The sequence below is a fragment of the Cryptomeria japonica genome, chromosome 4, assembly GCF_030272615.1.
Source record: "Cryptomeria japonica chromosome 4, Sugi_1.0, whole genome shotgun sequence".
Classification (NCBI taxonomy): Eukaryota; Viridiplantae; Streptophyta; class Pinopsida; order Cupressales; family Cupressaceae; genus Cryptomeria; species Cryptomeria japonica.
This window is the reverse complement of record NC_081408.1, coordinates 703,359,233-703,371,447: the sequence shown is the minus strand read 5'-3', so window position 1 is coordinate 703,371,447 and position 12,215 is coordinate 703,359,233. Positions and strand designations below refer to the sequence as shown.

At 32.8% G+C, this 12,215-nt stretch overlaps 1 pseudogene; it reads left to right on the top strand.

The window, feature by feature from the left end:
- Positions 1-7,329: 7,329 nt before the first annotated feature.
- LOC131056315 (xyloglucan endotransglucosylase protein 1-like) lies at positions 7,330-8,085 on the top strand (annotated as a pseudogene).
- Positions 8,086-12,215: the final 4,130 nt, after the last annotated feature.

The window sequence follows — 12,215 nt, the reverse complement described above, 5'->3', positions numbered from 1 at the left end:
ATCTTCTAAAACCTAGAATTTCCATTGTAACTCAGAGATTTGAAACCACTCTCAAAAATCCTACCAATATATACATGAAATATAACTTAAAGTATAAGAAAGGAAAAATACATGGGTATGTGCAGGATCATGGTGGGCCAACTAGACCCTTAAGTGGCAATGAAAATTCTAAAAAACAAAGTTAGACAACTTGACGTAAAAATTTGAATAACTTACCAACATTATTTTAAAAATATATGAGAATAGAATCTGTAGAAAATTGAATGTAGTTTCTAAGCTTCTAGTTGTTTACTGAAAAAAATTAAAAAAAATCTATTTGACAAAAAATTGAAATTTCAATGCAGTAGTATTAAAATTTCAGGAAAAAGATAAGAAGTGGGTGTCTATCTGACCACCATAACCAGAATCAAACCATAATATTTTTTTATTATAAGATTTTAGATATAAGTAGAAGACTCATGTATGAATGTGAAACATATTTTTTTGTATTTTTTTAAATAAATAATTAATTATGAATTTTTTACTACAACTTTTTAAAAATATAAAATCTCGTATGTCTTACCACCATAACTTGGTCAAAACTTTATGAAATTCATTTTTTAAATATCATGTAGCATGTGAAGCATAGAATGTGACACATGTTTTAGATTCAAAAAATGTGATACCATTTAAAAGTTATAGATGTTTTTCAATCAGCCTATCAATCAGGACTTTAGTCAACATTCACATAGAAAATGAATAATGATTATTTATTAAAGTTAAAATAAGGCAAAATTTATATTGTTGGAAAGTTGAGAATCTCTTAAAAATCCTTTTCCATTTCATCAATTTTGGCTAAAAAAAAAGTTGTCAACCACCAAGGCAAAGTCTAGAAAAGCAAGGAAAACTCCTAAACACATTTTTTATGTTGACTTTTCAGGTTTGGCATGTCCTAGCCAAATCCCAAAGAAATCCCAAGGCAAATACCAAGGTTGTAGATTTTTGTTAGAGGTAAAAGATATTCAATAGTATTGAATATCCTATTTTTTTCTTTTTCATATATATAATTGCTTATATATAATATATTATATATTCATAATATATTATAATATTGATATAAAATATATAATATATTATAATATTAATATAAAAAATATAATAATATATCAATAATATATATTACTAATATATTAATAATAAAAGAGTATCAGATCATATAAGATAAGATTCGATATTCGATATGATCAGATATCAGATAATATCCGATATTCGATACTTTGTTTAGTAGAGAGAGAGAGAGAGAGAGAGAGAGAGAGAGAGAGAGAGAGAGAGAGAGAGAGAGAGAGAGAGAGAGAGGTATCAAAAAAGAGAGAGGGGGAGAATGAGAGAGAGAGAGAGAGAGAGAGAGAGAGAGAGAGAGAGAGAGAGAGAGAGAGAGATTTCATTCGGTTGTTCTTCCTCTCTTTCATGTTCCTCTACGTGACTTTCTTCTCCACTCACAAAACTTCTCGCACTTGTTGTAGCCAATTGCACCTCATTTCATATGTCTTCCTTGAAATTTCTTCTTAATAGTTCTTGAAATATCTCCAACACCTCCTCTATCCTTGACATTCCTCTTTGAGGAAACATCTTCAATATTATTTCAATCAATGGTTTCAATCTCTCTTTCCACCCACCAAATCTGGCGTAGGCTACCTCCCATTTGACACTCTACTTATGCCCTCAAAACCTCTGGCTCTGATACCAAATGATGGTATCCCAACACCAAACTATTGCAATTGCAAATGACCCTTGTCTAAAATAGTAATAGGAGCTTGAACAAAGAAAGGATATGAATAGTCATTTGCCACAAAAAATTTCAATGGAAGGACAACTAATCCAACCTAGGCGACAAGAAATTAAAAGACAAATATTTACAAATTACTAGAGACTCAACATGGCACTCAACCAATCTAACTGTATTTACTACAATTCTGAGCTAGTCAAAATGATTATAGAACATAATAGAGAAAGAGATATTCATTATTCCTACTAGAAAAACTTTACAAGATTTACGGCCAACACTCTTACATCCTTGGATACATTTCCAAACCAAGGCATTGGTCATTTTAACAAACTACAAACAACTCAGACTTCTTCAAGTCCTTCCAACTCACACCCACTCTACTTCCATTCATTTTTCCGTTCTCCTTGTCCTATTGATCCCTCTCCACCTTTGTCTTTTTTCATAGGCTCCCCCTCCTCCTGGGTGTTACCACAACCAAAAGGAAAACAATGAACTCCAAAAATTGAAACTACAACTGTATCTTATTTCTTGCCCATGTAGTGAAAGAAATAAAAACCACGTAGAAAGAAACACAAAGACATAAATAAATAAAGAAAATTTTAAGGGGAAATGATGCCCTTGCATCTCGTTTCTTACTAAAAAAAGAGTCTTTAGGTTTTTTTCCATTGATATGACTTTAAAAAACTTGATGATCTTGTTTGATAAACGGTAATCGTTTCACCATTTGTGTCTAATAGGAGTCCATACCTCATTTTACATAACCCCAATTCATCATTTAGACAATATCCAAATCCTAATTTTCTCCATATGAAAGAATAAGAGGAAAAATTATGTCTTGAAGCATACCAACTTTTTCTACAATCTACTTGCCATCATTTTTACCATAGAAATTTTTTTTATCATTTTGAAAAATAGTAGAAAATCCCTTTTCGACAAGTTGTCCCATGTTCAATAGATTATTAAGTATCCTTGTCACATATAAATAAGATGATTGTATTAATTATAAAATATGTGGATTTGACAATAAACATTAATGTTTTCATATTCTCAACTTATATATCATCTCAGAGTTGTACTTATATTCTAATAAATCCATCGATCTTTACAGCATATATGTTTTATTACCTTTCATATGAGTACTTCGATTGTTAACCAAGATATAAACATTTTTTTAGAGATTTCTTTTGTAACATCACATGAAATATCTTATTTTCCCTCCTCTTTATTAAAAGAATCACCACATGTTGCTTATTTTTTTTTTTTCAAAACTCATGTTCACAATGACCAAATTATTTTACAATAGCAACACTACATACTTACGATTTTCAAGGTTTTTTAATTACCTCTTTTATTATTATTATAAATTCTTCCTTTGTTATTGTAGCATTTACCTCGTCCATTGCCACTTTCTCTACTTTCATGTTATCTTCCGCTAAATTTTCTTGCTCCCTTATAATATGATTCATTAAATCCTTTCCCCAAGGTTATTATTTGAAATACTAAAAGCTTTGATCAAAGATTGTTCAATAGACTTTTTGGTAGACCAATTCATCCTTTTCTTGAATGAGTTTGAAGAGATAATATAAGCTTATTTACTGATAAAAAAGATAGATCCTTACTTTATTCAATAGATACTATGGAATGGGATCAGAATGTGAGGGTACACACCTCAATAAATATTTTGATTTGTTAAATTATCACTATAATACCAAATTTTTATTTACTAGTCCCATCACTTGAGTACATAAAATATTGCATAGATTCAAACTCTATCACAAAATTCATTGAATAATTTCTTAGGTGTTGATGACAAAGAAGGATTTCAAATCATTTCCTGTACTCTTCTTAAGCCATTGTTGTTTTGCTTGAGTCCAAGTGGAAAAAACTAGATTGCATCTACAAGTTCCTAGTTACCACTTTAAAATCTAAAAATGAGTCTCTAATGAGGAATTCAAGATTGGGCAAGGTGGTAAAATTAATGTGATGCAATAAATCATAAAATCTATAGATGTATTGATCAATTTTTAAAATAAGAACACAACTCGTAAGAAGATGTAAAACTGATACAATAATAAGAAAGCATAAACATGAAATCCTAAAAATTAATGGCTCGTGCATAACTCTAAGACTAAACCTTGTAGAGGTAATATAAGACATATTCAGCAAAATTAATTTTTAAGGCATAACCAATTAAATATACTAGAAGAAGATTAGTATAAGATCATGTTTGAAATTGAATGGGGTCCTAAATTATGTACACATTAATGCAATTTGGCCTAATGAACACACTTCAATTTTATATTAGGATTATTATAAATTTATTCAAGGAAATTACACAAGACTCCATGAATTATGTTTAGACGATTTGATAGTTCATGAGATGTTGAAAGATCATGTCCCAATATTAGGATGTCGTAGTCTCATGATTATACTCAACATAAAGATATGTACATTTTCCATCCTTTTGACACTCTACTAGGACACATTATCGATAGGTAATGATGGAAAACTATCTCAAAATAGTCATATTTTTAAATTTGCCTCCTCTCAAGAATGTAATAGAAATAAAAAAATTATTCTTAGGATACACCAACTATCACCACAAGTTCATTATGAAACATGCAACTATCTTTGGACCCATTGAAGAACTTCTAAAAGAGAACAAAAATAAGAAGTTTGAATAGATAGGCAAGTGTCAAAAATTATGGTATATACTATAGAATAAGATTGTAAAAGTTGTTATTTTGATACTTGTAGATTGGACACAACTATTTCATGTTCATTTGGATGCATCCAACATTCCAATATTGTAGTGTTAGCTCGACTAATAGGAAAAAATGGGCACCTAGTTGCATTTTATGGTCTGAAGCTTCAAGTAGATAAAAAGAACTGTATTGGAAGAGGTCATACAAAAACCTTACCAATTTCAAGTATGTAGTGTCATTGCAAAGTGGTTGGTTATTCCTTTAAGACTTTATGTAAAGATAAGGGGAGAGAATTTACTTCAAATGAATTTTAACATTTTTGCAAAAAATAATTCTCTTCAAAGGAAATTGATCATAAGTTATATCCCTCAACAAGCTAGAATAGTTGAATATAAGGATCATACAATTGTAGAGATTATTAGAACCACACTCAAGGCCAATGGTCTTCTATGTAATTTCCGGGTTGAAATAATGGCTACATTTATTCAGTTGATAAATAGACATTGAAAAAAAGAAGTGTAAACAATATGACTCCTTGAGAGCTATGGAGTGGAAGAAAACTTCTTGTGGCTCATCATAAGGTATTTGGTTGCATTGATAATGCTCATATATTTCCAAGGACATTAAAGAAAATAAAATGGCAATGATAGTAAGAAATACATTTTTATTGGCTACAATGAGGATATGATTAGTTATAACATACAAAATCTACTAAAAAATACACATAATTTACTAAGAAATGATTTAATTTTTTGAAAAAAATATATGGAAATTGAATAAAAAAGTATGTCTAGAAAATCCATGAATTATAGAAACATATTAATATGTTTCATCTTATTCTACTAGCCCAAGAAACATCTTGTGTTCTTCTCAAACACCTTAACCATCAATTCTTCGTTCAAGTTCACTTTCTCCTCCAATGAGGGTAAAATATCTCAAATAAATTTATGAAAGAACTACTAATTTTGATTTCTTTACAAAGTTTTCTTTACTATTTGATTTTCAAGTAGGACCAATACAATTTAAGATGCAATAAGACATGAAGATTGTATTAAGGCCATGTATGAGGATATTGCTTGTATTAAAATGAATGGAACAAAGGAGTTAGTAGACCCTCTAGTAAAAAAAGATCAAATTGGACTAAATGGGTTCAAAAATTAAAATATAATGCTAATGGATCCATCGAAAGACATAAAGAAAAATTGGTAGCAAAAGGCTTCTCACAAGAATGATTATAATGAAATCTATGCTCCTATGGTGAGATTGGATATTTTAAGAACTAATTTTTTGCATTGACAACACAATCTAAGTGGTTAGTACATCAATATGATGTTAGATAAGTTGTTTAAAATATTTTCTTAAATGAAAAATAGCTTATAGAACAAATGCTGTAATACGAGGATATAGGAAAAGAAACAAAAAAATAGGCTATTTATCTACTCAAGCAAGCACAGTGAGCTTGGTTAGCAGAATGTATGAGTAGCTTTTAAAAAAATGCTTCAACAGGATCATAAGTGATGCTAAACTTTACATCAAATGAAAACATATTGAAAACTAGTTATAGTCTATTTATATGTTGATGATATGATTTAAACTGGCAATTCAAGAATGCTATGAAGCTCATGCATTTAAAATGATATATTTGAATTCAATGCATTACTTTCTTAGAATAAAAATAAACTGATTAAATGATAGAATTTGTATCTCACACAAAAATATATAATTGATGTACATGATAAATTTAAAATAAAAAATTACATATCCATAATCACATAATCACATTGTTGAATGCAAATTGGTTGTTGGTCAGATATGATGATAATGAAAAAAGAGATGCAACACTACATAGAAGTTTAGTTGATATTCTTATGTATCTTTCTTAGTTACTAGAGTTAAAATCATAATAAATAGACCTGTCGAGATTTAGAAGTTGACGGTCTGTGACGTGTTTTTCCTGAATAAATATATTACATTATTGCGCGGTTGCTTTGAAGTTCCACGCGTGGACCTGGCCACAATGTTTCCCTCCAAAGCGTTTGGTTACCTACTAAAATCCAGCTCCTGTGATTAGAAATGATGTCAACATCTGAGACAATCATTTTGAATAGCCTCCCAAATTATGAAATACAGTTGTTTTAACATGCACACAGCTAAGGCGGCCGTATGCAACAATACACTCACGCTGTTCTTCTTGCTGGAAATCCGCGTGCAATAAAACCCAGCAACTATAATATCTACCTAAATCCAAAGCACGCTCCAACTCATCCACTCAACAAATCTGTGTGAAATTTCTTGCTACTTTCCATTCCATTCCTTCCTTGTATAAATATCCCATTGCTATTCTTCAGCCATCACCATTCGCCACTTCCATACTCCTACTTGTACATTTTCTACTCTTGGATCTGTTATCATGTTTCCTCCTCCTAAGCCTTGTACTGTCTTCCTCCCACCTTGTTTCTGCAAATTTTTATAATGACTTTGACATCACATGGGGAAATGATCGTGCTAAGATACTGGATAATGGCCAACGCCTGCAGCTCACTCTCGATCAGTCCTCAGGTACCTGATCTCATTTGCTTGCTGCACATATTATATATATATATATATATATATATGACTTTTTTTACAGTATGTTGATTCCTCTGCCTCTTCCTCTGCTTTATTAAACTAGGTTCTGGGTTCCAATCTAAGAATGAATATCTCTTTGGCAAGATCGATATGCAAATCAAGTTGGTGGTTGGTAACTCGGCCGACACGGTCACTGCTTACCATGTAAGTTTCTCTCTTGGTCTTCCAAACAGTCTATAGACCCCAGATTAGTAGTGGGTTGTAGGAGGGGGTTGAGTATTTATTGTCTAATATAATGTTGACGGTTTCCAATTGCAATTGGCGCAACTGTCATCACAAGGGGATAAGCATGACGAAATAGACTTCGAGTTCCTGGGAAATCTGTTTGGAGATTCCTATATTATGCACACCAAACCAATGTTTTCTCTGAAGGCAAAGGCAATTGCGAGCAGCAATTCTACCTCTGGTTCGACCCCACAGCAGACTTCCACATTTACTCTCTGCTCTGGAATCCACAACAAATTATGTAAGCCATGTTAATATTATCCTAGCATCATCAAGTCAATTAGTTAACATTATCACTATAGCTATAATATATTTTCATGTTGTAGGTTTTCTGTGGATGGAACACCGGTGAGAGTGTTCAAGAACAGTGAGGATTTGGGAGTGGCATATCCGAAGAATCAAGCGATGAGAATATACTCGAGCCTGTGGAACGCATACGATTGGGCAACCAGAGGCGGTGCAGTGAAGATCGACTGGACCAAATCCCCCTTTGTGGCGTCTCATGGAAATTTCAAAGCAGAGACATGCTCTGCCTCTTCTGATTGCTCTGTGAATTCATGGTACGCTGCAGAGGCGTTGCAGTCGAGTCAGCAGCAGAAACTTCCATAGGGCTTTCCTACTGAATGCACTCGCTAGGCGTAGGCATCAACCGATCTCTTCAAAGGATCATCACATTATTTCATTCTTTTATTTTCAAGCCCAAAGAATCTATACTTGTAACAATTTGTCGCAACCCTCCTTCATCACTTTTGGATTTAAAATACAAACTCTATTATATTTTTTTGGATAAGCTATTTAAATGATTGAATGAATATTATAAAGGGATAAAATAATAAAACACACACACACACACATGGAAAATATACATTTTTCTTAATTATTATTTAGTTTTCCTCATCCAATTATGGCACATGTTGTAGGAAGAATAAGAAGTTTCTAGAGGATTCTCCACCACCTTGCATGTAACTCCTCCCACTAAGTCTAATCAATTTGCATGAAGTCCAAAATTGGGAAAGAATCTCTTTTTTTAATTAAATTTTCAAGATAGTGGAATGGAGGGAATTTTCTTATAAAATTATATGCAAGTTCAAAGAAGGGAGTTGATTATGTTTGGAAGGAAATTTTCCCAAGTTTTTCTTTGGTAGTTTCTTTTTGTTGCAGGATTTTAAGTTGTTGTTTTGGAAAAATCTCTCTCAAGTTGCAAGGAAGGATCAAGGATAGCTAAAGGATCCAACATCAAGCTTCAGAAAACCAGGTTCTCTCCTTTGTCAAATGAGAAATTTATATTATCAAAAGGAAAATATAGCTTCTAGGTCTCCTTTCAAAAGTTTTATTTGAGTATAAATCCGTTTCTTCTTATTTAAGAATAAATAGTGATAAAATTCTTCCACACAATGCAAGTAAATGATAGTTCTATTATTTATTTTATTTTCCTTAAGAAATATGCACATAATCTTGCTTTTTGTTTTTCCAAGATTTTTGAGCTATCCAAAAAATCATATTCCCCTATTTTATTTTACTTTATTTTTAAATCTGCTCTTCTGAAAATAAAACTCTTCCCTGTAAGATTGAATCTTAATCTTTATTTCTTCCCTTCTCTGGAAATCTGAATCTCATTCTTAAAATAAGATCTCTCTGTGATTTTTAGTTAAATAAATCTCCCTGTGAAATGAGTTGAATAATATTTCTCTGTGAATATTAGTTAAATGAGTTGAATGAAAATTCCCTATGAATATCAGCTGAATCTATGTGAATATCAGTCAGGCAAACTCCCTTCTTGTGAAATCTAAAAGTAAATAATCTTCCTGTAAATAACTCTCTATTTCCCCTCTCTGGACATTGGTTGAGAAATGGAATATAATCCCTCTGTGATAGCTTGGATTTTTCAGTGTAAACACCTGCCTACTTCTTGAAAATCTGTGCATCTCGGGAACAAATTACTTCTCTGGTTATTTTTTTTAATTCTCTGATATATTTCATCCCTAGGTTTAATATGATAATCTCTCTTACATTAATATTATTTTTACATACCTGTTTATGTATTCTCTTTTATACAAATTAATATTTGAAATGAACTATATATATATATATATATATGATATTATTGGTATGCGAAGTGTTTAAATGTTTATATCGCACGACATAGTATTGTGCGTACCAGCTCGGAGTTAATACTCCGCAAGGGGAGTGGTACTGTTACGGTACCCTCCATTAGCCTACGGTCACTGCTGCAGTAGTGGCCGTAGGGTAGTGGCCGTAGGGTAGTGGAGGGGACCCGTGGGGTCCCACTCCCATTAACCTTTATGAATGCCAATCAAACTTAGTCCGATGGTAATGTTACTTTTTTCAAGAAATTCTTTTTTTTATATATGTTTAAAACTTTAGTTTATTTAAAATTTCTTCTTTTATATATGTAAATAAATTTTAGTTAATAATTTTTTTTTAAAACTTAAGTAATTTTTAAAATTTATAACTAGTTTTAACAAATTTATATTAAATGATACTTAGGTCCTCTTAAGATCCACTTAGCAATTAAATGACTTAAGCTAAATTCTATGTTGGGGTTAGTGATTTTATAAGCGACATTCTCGCATACAACTTACCTTACCTACGCTTCATGCAAATATCTTTACGTTGATTCAATTATTGGTTTTCCCATCTTCATGCAAATTATACGTTTAATTGTTAGTATACAAGTTACCTAACTATCATTATTATGCAAATTATATTCAAGTTTTGAATAAATAATTCTAGTTATGATTTTTATTCCATAGTTATTTCAATTAATTTGGCTTTGCAATGTCTAAATTCATAATTATTTTTCAATCATGATGTTATCATAAGTTAGAAAATTAAACAAAGGAAGTTGGAAAACCAAAACCAAGTAGCGTTCGGTATATACAGTGCCTCTGGGTCACGCTTACGGGTAATGTCGTCGTGTTGAACTACTGCACTTAACGCCTAATAAAGCTATATCAACGACGTCTGTGGCATCATCCCTATAAATCGTCAGGGAGTAATAAGGGACACTTGGAAGTTAAAATCAAAGGGGCGGGTAATCCCCCTTGGATCGATAATCTAATAAGATAATTTTTAAATGATTTTTCATCCGTTGAGAGAAACCATAGTAAACCCCCTTTAGGGTTGGTTAAGTAAAATGCTTTTATGAAATTGATTTTAATCTTGAAAGGGTATTGGTGATTGACAATTTGGCCAAGGGTGATGCTCATGATAGGTGTTAGGATGTAGTTATTAGGCCACAAACAATAGGCCATCCTGAAGCTTTGTTTAAGCGCTACCATCGTGGGTAGCGATCGCAGAGAAACTGTTTGGGACATTGACCCTAGAAAGGGTTGCGTACCCACAAATCAGTTTACATCAAACCATAGAATAGAAAATAGAACTATATACTTTACGCCTTGATCCCGTGCCGAAGCGGGTATGTAGGCAGTCTTGGGACGGAGTTGTCCCTCGTACTCAAGCGTTCGTGGGTGGGGTCTAGGCTTGGTAAAGGAAGGATTGAGTAAGAATCCTATATTGAAATATAAAGATAAATAAATTGGAAAAAAGTAATCCAATGCATACTCGGAAGGAATCCCGTATGGATTCGCTTGACTTCCTGAGGCTTTAAGCCAAATTCCGAGGCAGAATTCAAGCTTGTATTATGTTATTTAATTACTCCTAAGGACCGCGACATCGGTGCACTTCTGTTAGAAGAGTGTAGTACTTCGTGAGTGGCTCAGGACCGGAATGGTCCCGATGAGTCTAAGTCTTTGGCCAGAGTACCTCCTATCCCGATTGGATAGATGCCTACCCCATATGGGTAGATGCCTATCCCGTATTGGATAGATGAAATCTTATGTCCCGTATGGACAAATGCCTAACCAGTATGGTTAGATGGTCATCCTAGATGGATGAATGCCTAATCCAAAAGGATGGATGCCCAAAGTATGTAATTGAATAAAACATAATGATTAATTAAACACCCCCAAAAAAAAGAATACTAAATTTTGTTGAGTTAATTATGGTGGGTTATTACATGTGGTATCAGAGCAAAGGTTCAAATCTAGGCCTTGTGCTCACTTCAATTTATTCAACTAAGGGAATGTTTTGCAATGATAGAAATGAAATTTTAAAATCCTAAATCAAGAACTAACTACATAATTTAACTTTCAGGTAAAAACCTAGAATGGCAAGAGGAAGAGGAAGAGGAAGAGGAAGAGGAAGGGGTAATGGAAGACGTACTAGGAGTCAAAGGGAAGAAAACCATGAGGAAATCCATGAGGAAAACCATGAAGAAAACCATGAGGAAGACCATGAAGAGGATCAACACAATCCAAGAAATAACGAAGATGGGGTCCAAGCTATAATCGACCTTCTAATCGAACAAAGAGATAAAATCAACTTCTTGGAACAATCAATGGAGGACCTTAGGGAAAGGCAGAATGACTTTGAAAATAGAAGTGGTACCGAAAATGGAAACCCTGGTAGCAATCAAGGGAATATGATGGGTAATAGAAAGGAAAATAACATATTGGAACTCTCCAAGGACTTAAAGAAAATCACCCCTCCTAAGTTCGATGGGAGGCAAATTGGTGAAGGAGCTGAGAATTGGCTAAATGAAATGGAAAATTATTTTGAGCTAAAATATTTTAGTGAAACAACCAAGGCTTTATGGGGTTCCTATCAATTCACAGGGGAGGCAGCCAGTTGGTGGACCAACACCAAGGAACAAAATGGGTATAGCAGGGATACGGTCACATGGGATCAATTTGTTCACCACTTCCGAGATAGGTGGCTCCCTCAATTGTTCTTTGATGAGAAGGTGCCAAAATTTCACAATCTATGTCAAGGGCCCCTATCCATTCAACAATATTGGGATAAGTTCTCCA